This window comes from Pogona vitticeps, chromosome 4 (genome assembly GCF_051106095.1).
Source record: "Pogona vitticeps strain Pit_001003342236 chromosome 4, PviZW2.1, whole genome shotgun sequence".
NCBI classification, from domain to species: Eukaryota; Metazoa; Chordata; class Lepidosauria; order Squamata; family Agamidae; genus Pogona; species Pogona vitticeps.
In genome coordinates this window covers 199,409,329-199,429,593 of record NC_135786.1, presented here as the reverse complement: position 1 = coordinate 199,429,593, position 20,265 = coordinate 199,409,329, and the positions used below count along the sequence as shown (strand labels likewise).

The 20,265-nt window shown below is 38.3% G+C and overlaps 1 long non-coding RNA gene across 1 annotated transcript in view; it reads left to right on the top strand.

Moving 5' to 3' along the window:
* The window catches only part of LOC140706945 (uncharacterized), a 125,769-nt gene that overhangs the window by 8,121 nt on the left and 97,383 nt on the right, over window positions 1-20,265 (top strand). Inside the window, exons 2-3 of the long non-coding RNA XR_013545423.1 lie at window positions 9,830-9,960; window positions 16,092-16,230. This is a non-coding gene — a long non-coding RNA (uncharacterized LOC140706945). The remainder of the gene's footprint in view (window positions 1-9,829; window positions 9,961-16,091; window positions 16,231-20,265) is intronic.

Below are 20,265 nucleotides of genomic sequence, written 5' to 3'. Positions count from 1 at the left end.
AGAAACTCACTGGGGTGGTGGAACTGATAAAACCACTCCTTAAATATCTTGCTTACCTTGAAAGCCCTATTAAGAATAAGTCAATTTCCACTTGACTGCACAGAACAGACACACAAACACACACATGCTGGAGGATTATGTGGGAAGTGAGGAAGGATAGCTGCAGCAGAAGGAACAGTAGGAGAAAGTGACATTGGCAGATGAAGGATAGGGGGTGACTCGTCCTCCTGCCCCACAGAGATGGAGGGTCCAGGTCACCAGGGTTTCTCCTGATATTTTGCTAGTATCTCATTCATCTTGATAGGTGTTCAGAACAAGATAGCTTACAAGTATTTTAAGAAGTAAAATAAATTTTATAAGATAGTAATGACATGTAAACCTTTCCTACAGCAGTAGAAGCACAGTGTGATGTTGAACACTTGTCACTGAAGAATTATTGTTTCGGTTTTTGGTTTCATCGGGGCCTCTGACCAGGAAACGGAAGACTGGGCGTGATAAGCCTATCTGGTTATAACTTTTATGTTCTTCTTGGCCCAAAAAGCAACCATAATCACCATTGCTCTGGTTTAGTAAGATATTTGATTATAATTCTGTTGCCCTTCAGCAGACCACCCTGGAAAAAATAGAATCCTCAGTTCAGGTTCCATCAAAACATTTCCAGCAATAAACATAAACACAGTGTTTAGAAATATCATGCCCTAAATGAATATTGGCCACTTTACTGGAGACTCTACCACTGGTCACTGATACGCAGGCAATATGAAGTTAGGCCCATTTTCCTGTCATGCTTTCAGTGAAATCTTCTAAGTGTAGCAAGCAATTCAAAGACAGATTTATCTGGCAATTGGCAAAGCTGAACTGTTCTATCAAATTGTTGGATTGCTCAGTGGCTTAGGCACCTGGCTGTGGAGTGAAGACGTTGGGAGTTCGATTCCCACTATGCCTCCTTGACAGAGGCTGGACTCAGTGATTGATAGGGACCCTTCCAGCTCTGCAGCTCTAAGATGATAATGAAGCTCTACACCAAGAAACAGCACAGCAGAAGTCAGTATTCTATCCAGGTACCAGGGAAATTCCTAATTTCTAAGCAAGAATGGTGAATTTCCACTTAAGCCAAATGCAGTGCTCCAGCGCAGAGAAACCTACAACAAAATAGTCAAGCAAGGAGCTGTACTACGTTACCTTACGTGTACAATTCAACATATAGCACCATTTCCTACCTCTTCTTTACATGTTATATTTGCGTACAGTTAATAGCCCAGCAGATGCAGGAACTGAGTGGAACCCAAAGTATCAGTCAGAGATTACTGTTCAGTTATGGATGGTTATTATATACAGTATAGTCTTCATGCTATTAAATATAACTTTCCAGACTCTGATATCATTGACTTGGAATAAATGAAGCACTGCACCTTGTGAAAGGTAGGGGAAATAGCCTTATTTGTCAAATGCAACTTTGTTTCAAGCTGCAAAAGGCAACCAAGAGATAGAGGTTCACAGCTGAGATCTCCTTCACCTTCTTTCTCATACGGTTTTGTATTTGATTCTTGATGGGCACTTTGCTGTCTCTCGCTGTTTTTCATGTTCTGCTTAACAGTTATTTGTAAGGAAGCTGAACAGGAATTATTTTATTTATTTAGATGGATGGATGGATGCATGGATGCATGGATGGATGAATTTGGTTTGTATCCAGGGCACACAACAACATACATGCAAATAAAGTTCTAAAATTACAAATCATATATTGTCATCATCAACATCATTATCATCAACAACTAGTTGCATTGTACAGTGGTGCCTCGCATTACAACGTTAATTCATTCCAGCGAAATCGCTGTAGAACAGAAACGTAATGCAAAAAGAAAAAAACCATTGAAATGCATTAAAAAATGCGTTCCAAAGGGCTGTAAACTCACTGTCCAGCAAAGATCCTCCATAGGGCGGCCATTTTCGCTGCCTGTGCAGCAAGGAATCTGTCCCAGAAAACAGCAGGGGGCCATTTTGTTTACCCTGTGGCCATTTTGAAACCGCCAATCAGCTGTTGGAAAATTGTTGTTTTGCGATAATCAGTTAGTGAAGCAGAGAACCAATCACTGCAAAGCAAATTTCCCCCAAGGGAAACATTTTTTTGCGATCATAAAAGCGATTGCAAAAAGTTCATTGTAATGCGGTTTCGTCGTTAAACGGGGCAATCGTAAAGCGAGGCACCACTGTACATGGGAGTCTTTCAGCTTTGAGCTACAGTTCCCAGAAACCCACAGCCAACATGGTAATGAGGCAATCTTAGTTCTCATGTATATAATCAAGTCTTGACAACATATTGACTTTTCTTCACCTAATGGTAAGGCCAACCTTATTGCTAATGGAAAAAGGTAGGAACAGAATCTCTGAAAGGATTCTGCCACTAAAAACCCACAAATATTTCCCATTTCAGTTAGAACCAGAAGGAGGCATGGTCAAAATATTACCTGAAAAAGAAATACGTATGAAGAAATTTCCCTGAAAAGCCCCTCCCCATCCAGTAGGCAAACATGAGGAGCTGACACTAAGTGGGTTGAAAATTGGTCAGAAATATCTACCCATTCTCTTTCAGCTTTTCCAAGAGACAGCTGGAATTGACCCAAATCCTCCCATTTTGTCAGAAAATGTGTTGGGTGCAATAAGTACTACACCCAATGCTATTCCTTTAATTTCTGGCCTGTTATTATACTGTTGACTTGCCTGTTTCAGTTACCCATCATTTCTTCAAAAAGCATTCACTGTCTGCAGTTCTCCAACTGGACCTCTCTTCCACTTTGTTTTAGCAGCTTTTAATTGATTGAAAAAAGAACTGTAAGCTGAAGCATCCACCCAGTTTCCAGTTTTATACTGGCTGCCCAACATAGGCCATAGACACTGATAATAGCATTCCCTGAAATGGATAGAATTGAATGTAATCTACGTAGATGAATTTAAGGTTGGATCCAGACATAGGCATCCTTAGAGCAGATGCAATGAAATCAGCATTTCAGTATGTTGAAATCAACATATTAGATATTTGTGAGTAAGACAAGTCATATTGACTTGAGTGGGTCTACTCTAAGGAGGAGCTTGGATCAATGAGTCCTGTCCAACATTTTCTTAAGCAGTCTTTTGTCTTATAAGGTCAGCCATATGGCTCTGGAGGCAATTTGCCAGGGTTTGCTCCAGCCCAGAGGTGCACAGAGCTCAGGCCAGCCATTTTGGGGGTCAGATTCTAAAAGCTCCCTCCCCTTCCCCCCCTTTTTCTGCCACCATCCTTTGTATCTTTCTGCCAGCCCTTCTATTTCCTTCTTTACTTTGCACTTAGCAGAAGGCAGAGATTATTCTTGAAGGGGCCTGAACTGATCACTTACAGAAGACGTTTCAAATTAGACAGAAGTTTGTTTAAGTTTAAGGGTCACATGTGAAAAAAGAACAGAAAAGCTATATTTCTGGATTAAAGCTCGCAGAATTCCATAGCAGCATGACCAGTACTGACTGGTGAATTCTGGGATCAGAAACAACAGTCTTCTGGCATCTTAAAGACTAACATGTTTTATTTGGCATAGGCTTTCATGGACTGCAGCCCACTACTTTACTTGAATAGAGTGTGTCCTTCAGGAACAGATGTTTCTATACACCACAAAATAGTTCAAAAAAGCAGTTTTTCTTTTCATGCAACCCCAGGGTCTGCTGGTTGCCCATTGCTTCTTTAAGTAAATGGAACAAAAACAAAATAAGTGAGCAGAAGAAGAGCTGGAAAATGGAACAGACAGATCCCTTTTACTCATAGAAAGTCCCCTTCTGTAAATCTATTTCTCCTTCTGTGGAAGGATGTTTCTTCAATTTGTGAAGCCAAAAATCTAGAAAATAACCCAGCAGCCCTGCAGTGCCCTTTATGTCATCTGTTACAGTTAATCTTCATAAGAGGAAAAACAGCATCTGAAATCTGTAGGAATCAGCTGGTTTCCAAACTGCCTTTAAGAGCACTGGAGTTATCTGTCCTTAATTTTTAATTTTAGCCTTAAAAATTCAGTGGGTGACCTGTTTTATTCTTATTTTCCTCTGTACTTTTGCCTTCTTTAAAGACACAATGTTGTACCTCTTAAAAAGATGTTCATGTCAAAAACGATGACCTGCTGTTTAGGGAGGAAGGAGAGAAGAAATCATGAAAAGAGATTTCTCAGTAATCAAGGACATCTGTGATCCTGGATTGCCTGCAAAAGGACAAAGGCCTATAGCTCTCCTCCCAAAGTAAAATGTCTGTGATCCCTTAGCCCAAAGGGGGGGAGGGGAGGAGAGAAGGAGAAAATTATGTGACAAGAGATCAGCTGCTCTCTGCTTTTCTTTTTTTTTAAAGCCTAGGTTGTTGCTATTTAACATATAACCCTCTGACCTTACTACTGTGGCTGCTTTGAAACACCAAGCTATTTAATTATGTAAATTACAAACAGAGAAAAACATCAGAAGAATATGGCTGAAAATTACCTTGTTTGACTGGAAATTATTTAGCTTATTTGAACTTACAGGACGCTTGCTTTTCTTTTCTGAATCCTGGTTCGGTGCTCGAGTCCATTTGCATTATCTTACATCTCTGTGGGGCACTGAAAAGTGTTATGAATTAACGGCTGCAGTAATATCTCATCTATCATCCTTATGCCTAATTATTTTAAAAGACATATCCTGCAGTGGGCACTAATGAACAAAATTCTCCTCAAATCCGAGCAGAAACGGAGCAACCAAACAATATATAATATCCATATCATCATTTCGGGTGTTGGCAAAGCCAATAATATAATTGTGCATACACAACTGTCAGTTGTTAACATTAGGGCTGTACACTAGATTCAGACAAATTGCAAATTGTTGACTGATCAGTCCAATTCAGTGTGATTTGTATGAGGTCCACACAGAAGCAAAATGACCAGATTCAGTTCCAGAGTAGAGTGGAGTGATTTTCAGAGACAGATTTGTGTCTGGAGTGCAAATGGAATTGGAGAGGGCACCAATTGCTCTAATCTTTTTTCCTTCTTTTGGAAAAACACAATGTAAAGGTGCCTAGTATGTGAGGTGCCTACAATCTGGCAGGTTTACTCTTCACTTTAGGGATCTATCATATCTCTGTATTTCATGTTTATCTGTGCAAAAGAGTTAGAGATATATTGGTTTTCCAGTGTAAGTCAGTGAGAGTCTTAAAAATCAATTGGTGCCAACAGCACAAATTGAACAGAGTATGATACAAACTTCTCTAAACCCAAACTAAATTAGGAGACCCATGAAAATCCCTAATAACAAGTATTTACAATTTAGAATTTCCTCCCTCTCTCCCTCTGCCCAAGGGAACTTAAAATATCCATGTCCTTTTGCAATCTGACAAAAATGGAGTATGGCTTGTCAAAATTTGTTTCACTGCACAGGATGTTCTTTGGGTCTTAAAGACTCTTCCTTGGTTTTGTGTGTCTTTTTTGATGGGGATAGAGGGGCTAATGATAGAAAAGGTTAGACAAGAATTAGGGGAGCATTGCTGTTTTGAGGCTCAATTAGGCTGGAATTACAGACCTTTGTGCATCAGCATCAAAGAAGAATCTCTCTCTCTTTCTCAGTTCAATCTCTAAGTGAACTCATCCCACAATAATTTGTATCCAGTATTACAGTAGTGGAGAAACTAAGACCACTGCAGAAAATGACATCTTGAATAAAGGTCATAGCGAGTTGTTGAACAAAACGTTAAACAACTCCTAGAATGCTTTGTGAAAGGGATTGTGAATCAACCAGTGAAACAGGCTGGTGGATAGTTTGTATTGTTCTAAATGTACTAACTGGATTTACTGCAGACTACTTGAGGTGACCTTTATCTTTTGCATATGAAGCAATATAATTTTGTGCCTGAATTTGTGGAGAGATCCTTGTAAGATTTTTTTATAAAAGGTCTTTATTTCATAACCATTTTCACTGGACATGTCTGCTCTGCATTTACAGTAAATACTGTAAACAACAAAAAGGCAACTGGTTGCATCTCAAAAATGTCATGTTATCTTGTGTGGTTGTTTTTAATCTTCCTGTCAAGGATCTCAATGCATCTTAATGACCAGTAATTTGCCCATTCATCACTGACTGCAGCCAGAGTCGCTGCACTTCTTTCAGCAAGTTTGGTTCACAGTGTGTCTTGAAAACACTGGTGAATAGAAGTCAAGTTAGTGAGATTCTTTTTGGTTTCCTTCCCAGAACTGGAGGCTCACCAACTGGAACCAAATAACAAAGTAGGGCACCATGGATCTTGCCGTCTGTTTCAAATTAAGAAAAAGGTGTGCTTCTGAGCACACACTTAACCCGAGGACTCACTTTCAATGACACAGCTGAGCTTACACTCTTTTCATACACAGTTTTGCTCCTTGGAATTAGAATTACATGGTTCATTCAGTTTGTTTCTGAACTCCGTGTGTTGAATTGTACATATAACAACATGTTTGTATGGGGATGGTGGAGACAAAAAATGGTGTACCCGGTGGATAAGCAAGAGATACATGCCCATAGCATCCCATGCATTGATCAAAACAGAGGAGATATATGAACTATTCCAGACCACAGGTCAATAGAAGTCTATATATTCTTTCTCAGCACTCCAGTAGTGTAATTTCTAAAATAATAAAAAATCACATTAGAGCAGTATTTTTATTGGCTCAATACAAAGGTTACAGAACAATAGTGCACAATTTCAAGTTCTCCGAAACTTTTCATCAGCCAAGATGAAAAACAAAAGAAAAGGGATGTGGGGTTTGCAGGAAGTGTTGACATTTAAGACTTAAGAGTCTGCAGTCAGATGCAATCTTAAGATGAAAGCAGAAGGCTGCAGACATTCACATGAGGCTTGAGTGTACAAAGGTGGGTTTAGGTTGCACCCAAAGCTCTCCCAAAAGTTAATGGCAGGTAGGGATCAGAAAGCCTGTCAGTTTTGCTTTCTCCAGAACCTCAAGTTCTTTCCTTTGAGAATTTGCGAATTTTAGTAAACTCTTCAAAAATAAAGTGAAATGAAATTCTCCCTAATTTGTACCAGTTACATTTAGTAATCAAAGCTATTCCAGCATAGAAAAGACATGTTGTACCTATTTGCCATATAGGTATTATATGATGAGGAAAAGAGGTTTGGTATTAGTTCAGTACTAATATGATCAAATACAGATATTACATTTAAGCTCTGGGACAAGGTGAACAAACTCGTCATTTTCAGTTTCTCCCACATTTAGTTTTTAAAATCTTAAGTTCTTTCCATCCCAAGCACAATGAACAACAATGCAAGTTCTTATCCAAAATGAACTGAAATGAAAATGTCACCTGTCCTTCCAAGAAAGCCAAAGAGTATACTACTTATGCATGCTGAATTCCATGGCAGAGTATATTAATATACAAATTATGGTTGCACTATTTATCACTGGTAAAGTATGTCTTGATCACTTCTGGAAGAATAAAAGGAAACCTAGAATGATTGTTTGGGCAAGAAAAGGTGGGAAGTATCTCTATGTTTAAATTTGCTTTTTTAAAACGAGAATTAAATTATCAGCAACATAATTTCATTGAAATATGGACTCTGTTTATCAGCTCTTAGAATGATAGATTAGCTAAAATTCTGACTAATTTTTTTGGTTTATGTGTTCTTTTTCCCTTTTTCCAAATGTTGTCTTTAAAATGGTATATAGATATAGTTATATTGATCCATTCTTTTTATTTAAGAGATAGGTTTCTATGTAATGGCCATAGATATACCCATTTGGGATATTTATGTGAGTAGAATATGTAGTGTAACATCTCTTCTGCATTCACTACATTCAGAATATGGTGCTCTTAGTATTTTTGCAGTCGAGTGATTTAACTGAAAATAGAAATATATCTATATCGGGTGGGGGGAGTTCTGATCAATCCCTACTGAGAAGCCCCAGATAAGGGGAAATATATATAATGCAACTGTTATTCAGAACAATCTCCTTGGTTAAGGAGATTCCCTGATGTTGGTAAAGAAGAGAAAAGAGAAGCTAGAACAGTTCGTTCAGTGTCAGCTCTGTTGTACTTCACTGCATTGTACCAGCATTTCTTTCCCTCTTTGTTTCATAGTGGGTTGTCAATGTTTGTCTGTGGAAGAGGGGCCCTCACATAGAAATGTCTATATATTTTGCTAGACTTTTCTCCTCAGGTACAGAATCTTAAACACATTTTTCTCAATACACACATTTTGCATATGTTTTCTCATTGCCCAAAGTGTGTGCTTGGGTGCATTTCCAAAAGATATTTGAGAAATGGCTTGTGTACATTTATTTCCATATAGTTTCAAAAGGAGAAAAATGGGGAAGATCTGCTACATGTTCTTTGTCTCAGTGACAGGAAAGCAAAACATACATCTAAACTCTTTACTACTAGTGTCACTTACTACAAACTGGAAATGTTTGCCAAAATGAAAATCAAGGACAATTCTTTCCCACCCTTACTATTGTTGTTGCTGTGTTAGGGACTATCTTTTTATTTTCCTTTGTAATCTGGCAGAGGTGAACTGGAATGAGGATCTGCCATAGTTTGTCTAGTATCTGATAGATGCATCACAGGGAGCACTAGGATATCCAGTGGCATGCCCTCTGGTCTTTAACCATTTGGAAATGACCATAATATGCTTATTTGCTAGGCTAAAGATCTTTACTATATGTTGCCAAATAAATGTGACCCCTAACAATTAATCCCAGAAAGCGAAGAAACAACCTTGGGTTAGTGATTCCACAGTGCTTAGCAGTGTGACATACAGTAGAATGGAGCTGAAGACAATGTGGAACAGCTATCTGCACCTGACTAGGAAAAAATGTTATTTTCTTCCCATGCTCCTAGAGTGATGGAAGTAAAATCTGCTACTAGATGAATGTATTTCAATATTTCAGTATTACTCAGGTTTAGAGACTGAGCTCTGATTACCAAACCAAATGCCCTTTTAAAAATTCTTGTTATATTGCACCTTTACTTCTATGACATGATGAAGTCTTTATTACCCCCTATTGGTCAAATCAAATCTTGATGTAATGCAGAGCAAGGAAAATGTTTAAATGTGATTCACCAATTTCGATTATAGTCTAAACTTACATTCTATATGCTATTAATATATATTATATTCCTTATTCTATGAAAATATTCTAAACATTAAAATATTTACCCAGCATACAAAAATGTAATTGAAGTAAATTTGAAAATAAACTAAACGGGACAATGTCTGTGCTGTTAAAAAGTGGGAAGGCCATATGGCTGATAAAAAATAACCTGCCATATGGCTCAGGGCATATTTTGACTTACTTTTCTGCGTAAAAACACACTTGAAACTTATTCCGTCTGTTGGTTGTTTTCTTTAAAAATAATTTGGGAGGTATTGAAATTCTGGATCCTTTACCAAAAACTTGTGGTGCTTATTTAATGAGTATTGTACAGTATTGTAATAGCCTCTGTTTTACAGTTGGTTTAAATCATTGTTAAATGTGGGCAATTCGTATTATAGAATAAGAAGAAAAACAGGCAAGGCAGCAGCTTTACAATTAGAAACAGAATTGCCTAAGAAGCAAATGCCATTTAATTATTCTCCAATGAGGTTTCACAGATCCACAAGATGTAAATAATTTTGCTTTTGCTTGGTGATTGTGATATCAGTTCTGTGCTCTTTTTTGATACTGAACACAGTAGCTTTGAAGAATGCATCTCTCTTGAGCAATAATATTTTCTGTTTCTGCTCTTATGTTTGGGTCTTAAGAGAACTATATTCAAGGCAGTTCATGGAAAGAAATTTCTTATTCCCTCATCTCTATTGCAGCCACCTGCACCCTTGGAATATCATTCCAGAGGTAAGGAACTATGTGGAAAAATGTGAGGCTGAGCATGGGGAGTTCTAGAAAAATGAAGAATTTCTCCAAACCAATCATACTTCTTCATGGATGAGAAGTGGTAAGGAACTTTTCTTCTGTTTAATAAGTTATTTTAGGTTCCATACAAGAGATGGGCATGAACCTTGGTTCGGTGGTTTGTGCTAGTTTGTAAGTGCAGCACCACAAGTGCTCCGTATTCCTTTCCCCCACCTCCCTGACTGGATTTCCCCACTCACCAACTGGCGTGCACTCCTCTCCTTCTCCTCTTCAGCTCTTCAACTAGGGCTTCCCTGCCCTGCCTGCTTGGCTGATTGCCCACTCAGACAAGGAGGCGGGACAGGCAAGCTTCTGCTGGGGACTGGCTAAACAGCCAAAGAGGAGGAGGAGAGGAAAATGTGTTGGCTGGTGAGTGGCACATCGGCCAGGGAGGTGGGGGAAGGGAACAAGGTTCGTGCCCATCTCTATTCTGTACCTTGCTAATTGTAAGCCATTTTCTAGTATAGGCATGGGGGCTAATCCAGGTCCTGGAAGTTCCCCCATCCAGTCCTCAGACAATTTGCCAACACCTCTCTGATTGGTGCAAAGATGCTTCCATTCCCAACCAGCAGAGCAAGCAGTGCTGATCAGAGAACATAGGCAGTATTGGTTCTGGGTTTTTTGGGCTCTTTGGCCGTGTTCTGAAGGTTGTTCTTCCTGACGTTTCGCCAGTCTCTGTGGCTGGCATCTTCAGAGTAGAATATTGCTAGCCCTGTTTTGCTTCTCTTCTTGCCTTTGTTCAGGTCACACTTAGCCCAGTCAGGGAGAAAGGAACATGAGTGAAGTCAAAGTACATGGAAGCCAGCTGAGCCACTTATAGGTGCTCACCCAGGTTTTTTTTTTTATTGAAAGGAGCGCTAAAGTTATTCTTGATTTTATTTTCAGTTGTGTCTTGTATAAGTAAAATTCAATTGTGTCTTGTAAAATTTTCAGGCAGGCTTTTAACAATCATGACTGAGGCCCTGAATGCCATTTTTTAAGTTAAGATAGTTTTCATCATCTTGTATGTTTTTAGTCATTCATTGTATTTTAATCAGTTTTATAGTTTGTTTTTAATGTATAACTTAATTACGTTTTTAATTCTTTTTTTTTTTAATGCTGTGAGCCGTCTTGAGTCCCCTTATTGGGAGAAAAGCGGCCTATAAATAGGAGAAATAAATAAAATCACAGGAAAAATAATTCTTATGGCATCTGCTTCCTTTGGATTTGTATTTTAATGTTGCATCAATGTGAAAATGGAGGCTGAATTCATGCCAAGTGGTGTTACGACGTTGCCAGCATCTCCCACTGTACGTGGAATTTGCAAGATTTCCACCTATGAAGCAGGGTAATGAGACTGTATTGCCTAATATGGTGGTCTTTTTGTTCAAGTAAATCCAGCAGTACCTTTTAGTGCTGCTAAATCACTCTTTTTTGGTAACAAGAAGAAAGTGAGTGACCAGGGGACAACATTCCAGAATAAAGAATTGTGTGGAAGCAGCCACATTGCCAGAGCAGATGTAACTGATAAAATATACAGACATAGCATGTCAGATCCAAATGAGTCAAAATAGTTAAGGCAAAGATTGGAAAAGTTACAGTTCAGATCAAGCTGGAATCCAGGAAATGACTTCTATTTATTTTAAAGGAATCTGTTTGTTGTAGTTTTCCTTTTACGTTCTGAATGCACTGCCATTTCGTGGAGCAACTGAAGCTCTAGCATTCTCTAAAGAAAGCTAAGCAGCCATAGATTTTAGCAATGCCTGGAGGGAGATCACAGGTTGCTCACACAACATGTAGTGTAACTTGTAAAGAAAGAGCATTGAATTAATACACCATGAACCATTTCAATAAACTGAACAGCACTTCTTTCTTCTTATTTCATTCATGCATGCAGGGTGGCCACATGTCTTCTTTTTGGATGGTGGTCCTCCATTTGAAGGACTGCAAGATAGTACTTCACCTGATGCTGTCCTCAGTTTGGAGGACCATCAAATTCATGTCTAGTATAAGTAAGGAGAGAAGTCAAATTTCCTGTTACAGTGGATAGAGCTGCTGCTAGAGAAGCAACAGCAGACTCAGCAGAGAGATAGGTCATCATTACTGTTCGAGTCTTCAGATGCATTGTAATGCTGTTGAAATTATAAAAATCACTTCTAATTTTTTGTTGATACAGTATAGACTGGTTTATGAAGTTTTATGCAAATCAGTGCTTTCTTTTGTCCTCCTTTTTGGCAATGTATAGGTGTCCACCTGGTTTTGTTGTTGTTGTTGTTGTTCGTTTGTTTTTTCCTGCAGCAACAGGCTCTAAAGGTATTGCTCAATGTACTGTATAGCCCCCAAGTTTTGCTGCTGCTTCCTTCCCTGTATTGTAAATATTCATTCCTGCATCCTTTAAGTAGTGGCTTTCCTACCTCCTCGCCCAACAAAGGGAGAACTGCCATAAACTCTTCTGCTGTTGTCTTAGTTACATTTGCTGGGCAAAGATCATCATGCTCTGATTTAGTGTTTTCAAATACGGGTGCCCTTTGGTGCAGCTTTCTATTGAGAGACAACACAGCCCAGGCAGGAGAGTTCAGCATGGCCACTAATAAAACACAAGTGCTGCTTTGTCAGGCCATGAGTGATTACTTGAACAAGTGCCAGCCAAGGAACCAAACATTAGAGTACAGCTCTTCAGACCCGCAAGACAAAGGGCCAATTGACTTTCCTCATTAGTTTGTGTGCCAAACATGGAAGTGTGGTTTCCTCTCTGCCTTTGATGCTCAAATGATGCCAGCTTGTTAACATCTTGGGTGGCACCATGGTTTTACAAGTCTGTAAAGATTATTATGTGGGCAATTGTTTGGCCCTAATTATAGACAAAGCCTATAAATGTCTCTACACACACATGCACACACACACATGAACAAACACAGCATCTTCCAGACAGTTTATAAATTCTTTGTTCTTATTAACTGCCTAAAAGATGCAAAAACACCCTTTCTCTCCTGTATTTAACCTTTAAATTACCAGTCTGTGAACAGAGCATGAAAGGGGAAGGTTTTACTCATATTGGTGGCACTCTAAAATTGAAGGCCTTTTAACATGAATCATAATCTTTGATAGATTAAAAAAACATTTAAAAGTTAACAAATGAGAGACTGTTTCTATCTTTTATGGTTTGCTTTCCATATCTGCCAGTAACTGAAAAGCATGAGGTATAATATGTAACTAGAAAAATTCCAATTTGGCAAATATTTTCACACAAACCAGAAAAAACACCCTGGGCTTTTAAAAAAAAAGTTGTTTTCACTATCTTCTGTCTGTCTGTTAGCATGCCTCTGAGTGAAGAGAAATCACAACTGTGTATAACCACTATGTCTAACCTTATTTAAAAAATAGGACACAGTAATTGTTTAATCAAGTGTTTCTTTGTTTTTCCCAAATCTGCATAAGAAATTTCTTGTATTTGTTTTCTCCAGAGTGCATACATCAGTAAAAATAGGCATCTTCTTATCCAGTTGCCCTGTCCACATTCCGATGTTCCCATATCTCATTGAATCTCCATGTGCACAAAAGATCGCCTGTTCACTTCACTGTAGAAAGCAGCTCTATGATCACATTCCAGTATGGAGCTCTAGCTCAAATTAGACAACACAATTATCATGTTGGGAATGACTTACAGGCTCAAAGACTTCTGATTGCCATAAGAGGAGCTGTCCAACCTCCAGTGTCCTGCAAATTGACTTGCTTTCTTTTGTGATGGGTCATTGGGCAGTAAACACAAATTTTGTTTTGAGGCTAATTGCAATTTCTGTAGAATCACTATCAGCTTTTAATGAATTGCTTCTATGTTTTCTACAATGATCCTGTGGCTGTTAATGGAAGTAGTATAGTGTGGTCTTTAGAAAATCCGCTTGTGCAGTCTCCACATACTTGTAAACAATGGGTTCTAAACACTGATGGACGTACATTTTGAGGGCCCTGAATCTTGAACTGTTGCCCCTTCTCAACCAGCAATGAGGTCTGGATAACCACTATTATCTTTTTCAATGGGCACCACATTTTTTAAATTTTAATTTTCTGAGTAAATATTTACAGGATTGCACTGTGTATTATAATATTAAAGCCCAGAGTACAACAAAGATACAACAGCTGGAATCCTATTGGGGTTCACATAAGGTTTTTGTAACTTGCCATGGTTAATTCTGGCTAATTACACAACAAAGGTGTGCCTGAAAACTTTGTCTATAAATGTATTTAGCTATTGAAAATTACAAAAACCCTACATGAACACCAATAAGATTCTGGCTAGTATAAACAGTTAGTAACATAAGTACAAACTGTTTCTTTTATTAGAAATGTATATAGCTTTTTCTGGAAGTTTTAAAAAATGAATGGTACATGTATGTTTGTGTGTGGACATGCATTGTATGTTGTTCACATACATAAATACATAGATAGATAGGAAGATAATACACATATACATAACTGACAGCTTTGGATGTTTATACTTACGGAATAAACAAGTGACAACATAGGCCTACCTTCCCAAGAGGAAGAATGTTTTACATTATTCCAGAGAAACAGAACTCTTCCCAGTCACATGTAGAAATAAGCCAAAATGACACAGCAGCAATAGTCTGGAATAAAATAATAGATTATCCTCTTTATTCCACTGTCAACACATTACCGTGTGAGGTGAATTGGATGTCTCAAACCACCTTTTTCCAGTTTTAGCATTATAGAAAAGAAACTTAAAATCTTCTCCAATTTAGGGTGATTATGTCAGCATGTGAGTAAAATGAAGGGTGAAGTTTCAACATTTGTGTCACTCTGTCTCACTTTGAATTATTCATGTATGCTTTTGGCAAGTTTAGCTAACAATCCAATCCAAACCCAGCGTCCTTGTTTTGTCACATTGTCCTTTTTATTTTATATTGCCAGGTAAAGCAAGGAAACCTTTTGGTACAAATTTGCATCTGAGTTTGAATTTCATTTGAGAGATTTCATTTCACAGTCAGCTAAAATCTTTTGCAGCTAACAGTTAGTGACAGGATAAATTTAGTACTGTTAAGAAGAACAGGGATTTTTCTTTAGACTCGAGGGCGATGAGAAGATAGTGTTAGGAACAACCAGGTCCACACCAGGAAAATCTTCCTGCCTAAAATGTTGAACAAGATGGTGCCCCACTGGAAACATTCAATCTGGAGAAACCAATTGGTACAGTAAGGGGATATTAGTTCAACACTGCTCATTTTACTAGAAAGGGTCACTTGCAATGCTTTAAGACAACAGGTTATCTTTAGAAGCATGTAAGGCAGGCACAGTTGTATAGACAGCTTTATCAGACACCTTGTCAATGTTCTGCATTGCTCTTCATATACCTCAAGAGACAGAATTACATCATTCTCCTTAAAGGCGCACAATCCATAACTAGTCTGACTGACAGCAACCTCGGAATAAGATCGGTAGCAAGGCACCCCACAACCTCTTTTCAAAAACATAAAGGGTGTAAGTATAGTTCTTTCAAAAACAGTGACAACATCTTTGTCCACCTCAGGATTAAGCTCAGTGTGTTTATTTATTTATAAGGCTTTTTTTTCCACCACCAGTTCCACTTCATGATCTCCGAGAAGATTTATTTATGCTGTTTCTATCAACCAATTTTTTAGATTAGCTAATCACAACTTTTAATTGACCAGAAAGTGCCACACTTAATTGAAGGAGGGAAAGCAATTAATCTTGTGGCTTCTTAAAGGCTGACCACTTCTATGTGGCATAACTTTTCACAGGCTGCCTCTCTGAAAATTGATTAATTTAATAATATATATTTAGTAAAAGCATATATATATTTAGCAATATATTCTTTAGCCAAAAAAAAAGTAGAAAGTGTACATGGCATGTTTTTACCCTGTTGAAAAGTAGAAAGTTTATGTGCCCTGTTTTTTATCCCTTTGAAAAGTATGTAAATGGTAACTTTGTGTTAGTGAAGGTAAAAGTAAAGGTACCCCTTGACAATTTGCCCAGTTGTGTCCAACTCTAGGGGGCGGTCCTCACCTCCATTTCCAACCCATAGAGCTAGTGTTTGTCTGAAGACAATATTCCGCGGTCATGTGGCCAGGTAGGCACGGAACACTGTTACCGTCCCACCATGGTGGTACCTATTTATCTACTTGCATTTTTGTATTTTGCATGCTTTTGAACCGCTAGGTTGGCGGGAGCTGGGACAAGCAATGGGAACTCACTCCATCACGTGGATTGGATCTTATGACTGCAGGTCTTCTGACCTTGCAGCACAGATGCTTCTGTTGTTTAACCCACAGCACCACCACGTCCCTCACAACTTTGTGTGAGTAGAAATACCCAATTGTTGCTATCGCTCAATATAGCCAAGACATGTCACTCCAAAACTTCTCCTGAGAATTTCAGAACCCTCTCTTACCATGTGGAATATAGCTCAAAGAAAAAGATGTTCACAGAGGCAGCTCATGGGCTGAGAATGGGGATGCCTCACTCCCATTCTGAGGAGTGCCTCTTTCTTCTATCATGAACGCTATGGTAGGAAAGAACAGCAAAGGTAAGAGAAACAGGAAATAATGTTTTGCCTTAATACTACAGAAGCACCACCCTTATGTTCAACAGATTGTTCGACTAAGGTTTATCGTATTTGAGTCAATTGTCTTTAGCTGAATTGTAGCCTACTTCATGTTATTTCTCTTATATACAAATTTCTTTCTTTCTTTCTTTCTTTCTTTCTTTCTTTCTTTCTTTCTTTCTTTCTTTCTTTCTTTCTTTCTTTCTTACTTTCTTTCTTTCTTTCTTTCTTTTTCTTTCTTTCTCATATCAACCCTCAAGACAATGCTTTTGAAAGGTAATTCAAAGATTAAGGAGATAAATGAATAATATAATATAATATAATATAATATAATATAATATAATATAATATAATATAATATAATATAATATAATATAATATAATATAATATAATACAATACTATATTATATTATATTATATTATATTATATTATATTATATTATATTATATTATATTATATTATATTATATTATATTATATTATATTATATTATATAATTTATTATATAATAATATTCTTTGTCTCCTGATCCTTGTTGTTGTTGCTGAAGACCTCATCATTACTGGGCTTGCAATTTCTCTTATAACTCATTCTTTCCACAATAATCTTGCAGAATTTCCCCATTTGTACATTTGTACATTTTTATAAGAAATGCAGGTATCAACAGAAGAAACAGGAGACAATAAATGGACCAAACAAGTGCCAATTTTGGAAAAGCACATTTCTCCATTGTGCCACTTTATTGTGCATTTGTCACTTCTTTTTTGTCTTCTAGATAGAGCATTTCATATATATGGAGCATTTGTGCTCTTAAAGGTGGTGGATTTTCTAACCGAAAAACTGTTCTTTAAATTAAATGGATGTTCCTATCATTGGCCCCGAACATGAAGTGGGTCTTTATGGATGATTCTTGCTAACTTGATGCAATTTATTGTAGGATCTTGCTCACTGAGTTGCTGGCCTTTACATCGTAGCTTCCATCCAAGGGAACAGATAAATTAATCTTGCAGCAAGTATACTCACGTGCTATAGATTGGAAAAGTAGCAAGTGACCGATTCATAGAAAAGCAATGCCTGAACCAAATGAAAGAGAAGGAAAACAAACCAAAAAGAAATAGATCCAGAAAAGCAACTGTAAATTAAGTGTGAGGAAGAAATGGACAAAAGGCCTGGTGGCCTGTATTGCCACTTTAATTTATAGTGACACCCTCAGCATTATAAATTACCACTGGATCTTTATCTGGATTACTGAGCTCTTTTACATCTAGTGGAGAGAACTAAGAATGGTTTTATTTCTATTACCCTATATAATTTTTGTGCATAGCCTGTTGACAGCATATATTTGTTTCACAGTTTCCTCCTTCTCCTTAGTGTATTGTCTGATTCCTGTCAAAAGAATTCAATTATAAATACACCTGTGTGTAAAACATGTGATATATACATGTAATTCCCCTCTCTTCTTTGTTTTTACTGACATGCCAAAAGAATCCCTCCTAAACTGAGAGTGAAACATGGTTCATTTTATAGTGCACACATCTTTATTATATGTCGTAGAATATCCTTAATAAATTACGAAGAGACTGTCACAACAAGCAAGGAGAGGTTCAGTGTAGGATGTGTACAAGAAGCACATGTGAAATAAGCAAAGCTTGGAAAAGTTATTTTTTCCATCTACCAATCCAGAATTCTTCAGCAAGCAAATAATTAGCATGTGTTCTCTCCCTCCCACATCACAAAATATGGAAATAAAGATTACGCGAGGGGAGATCACTCTGCCCTCTGTGGAGAAAAGTTTGAATGGATTTTTGTTCTGAACTAAGAAGACTTCTCCTAGGAATAGGCCAAGATATTTTACTGCCTAAAATAAAATTAAGATGGTACTCCTCCATTCTGCCTATGGAAGGCAACTGGACTGGCAGATGAAACTTTTTTCAACATTGGCAAGTTGATCACGTCTGCCACCACACACAGACCTAGCCCAGGACTGCTCTTTTTACAACTCATATGTTGTAAAAATGCAAATGGGGGAGGAAGAAAACATAAGAAAAGCCCTCCTGGATCAGGCTAAGGGCCCATCTAGTCCAGCTTCCTATATCTCACAGTGGCCACACCAGATGCCTCTGGCAGCACATGAGACAACTAGATACCTGTCTCCTGATACCCCTCCCCTGCATCTGGCATTTTTAGGTACCTTCCTTTTAAGCCTGAAGATTATACATCCCCATCATGGCTTGTAACCTTCAATGGACCTTTCCTCCAGGAATCTGTCCAATGCCCTTTTAAAGGCTCTACGCCAAATTCCATAACCACATCTTGTGGCAAGGGGTTCCACAGACTAACAACACACTGCGTAAAGAAATATTTTCTTTTGTCTGTTCTCACTTTCCAAACACTCAATTGGAGTGGATGTCCCCTTTCCGGTTCCACTATGTCTTTTTTGAGGCGCAGCAAACAGAACTGTACGCAATACTCCAGGTGCGGCCTTGCCAGCGTTTTGTACAATGGCATTATAATGTTGGCTGTTTTATTTTCAATCCCCTTTTTAATGATACCTACCATGGAATTGGCCTTCTTCACTGCCGCCACACACTGGGTTGCCGCTTTCATAGAGCTGACCACCAGCACACCAAGATCTCTTCCCTGATCCGTCACAGACAGCTCAGAACTAGAGATGGGGGTACTTGTAATCATATACAAATACGAATACTTCCGCACAGCTGGAGTTAATGAGGGTCCAGCCCCTGGGGTCAGACTGTCCACTCACGTGTCTGCCAGCACCGGCAGTCCCACTCTTCCTTCCAATTGCTCTGGAGCACCCAGTCAGCTGTCCACTTGTCAACCTTGCAGGAAGACCCAACTTCCCTCCTTCTGCCAGGAGTGGCTAGCCAGGCGGTCACTCCAGAGCAATTGGAAGGAAGAGTGGGTCCAGCACCAGACATGGATGTGTGAGTGGATGGTCCAGCCCTAGGGTGCCGGACCCTCGTTACCTCCAGCTGTGCAGGGGGTATTTGTATTCGAATATGAATACTCAGATCCTGTTAGCTGATAACTAAAGTTTTGATTTTTTTGCCCCAATGTGCATTACTTTATATTTTCTTATATTGAAGCACTTTTGCCATTTTGCCGCCCATTCTCCCAGTTCGGAGAGATCCTTCTGGAGCTCTTCCCAATCCATTCTGTTCTTAACCACCCAGAAAAGTTTCATGTCATCTGCAAACTTGGCCATCTCACTGCTTATCCAAGTAATTGTTTCCAAGTAATTTATGAACAGGTTGAAAAGCACAGGTCCCAGGACAGATTCTTGGGGCAACCTTCAAAAGAATTGGTTGGTCAGCTTTTTAAATAAATGGCTAATCCTCCTGGTATTGGTATCGCTGTTAGCATAAGGAATAGAAGCAACTTCACCAGTAAATAGCACTGCATGTACACCACATGTGTATCACCAAGATATTTGGAAAATTCAGTACATTTCTACAAGAGTTTGCTGTTTTAGGGTTGTTAATGATGAATTTTGAAAGAAATATATGGCAGGAAAAATATAAGAAATCTGAATGGCATACAAAGGTGTTGCTCTAAAATTGAAAAGTATTTTTAAAAAGTGCCCCAGAGGAAGAGAAATGCATTAAGAGTGAAAGAAGTTTTTAAAAACAACCACAGCTATAAGTTTACATTATCAAACCCAAACACAACCAGTTTGTTTTCAGTACGCAAAGAACTAATAAGATAACAGTAGATCATTCATTGGGTTTTGTGCCAGTTTTCACAATGAAGAAGTAAACTGAATGATG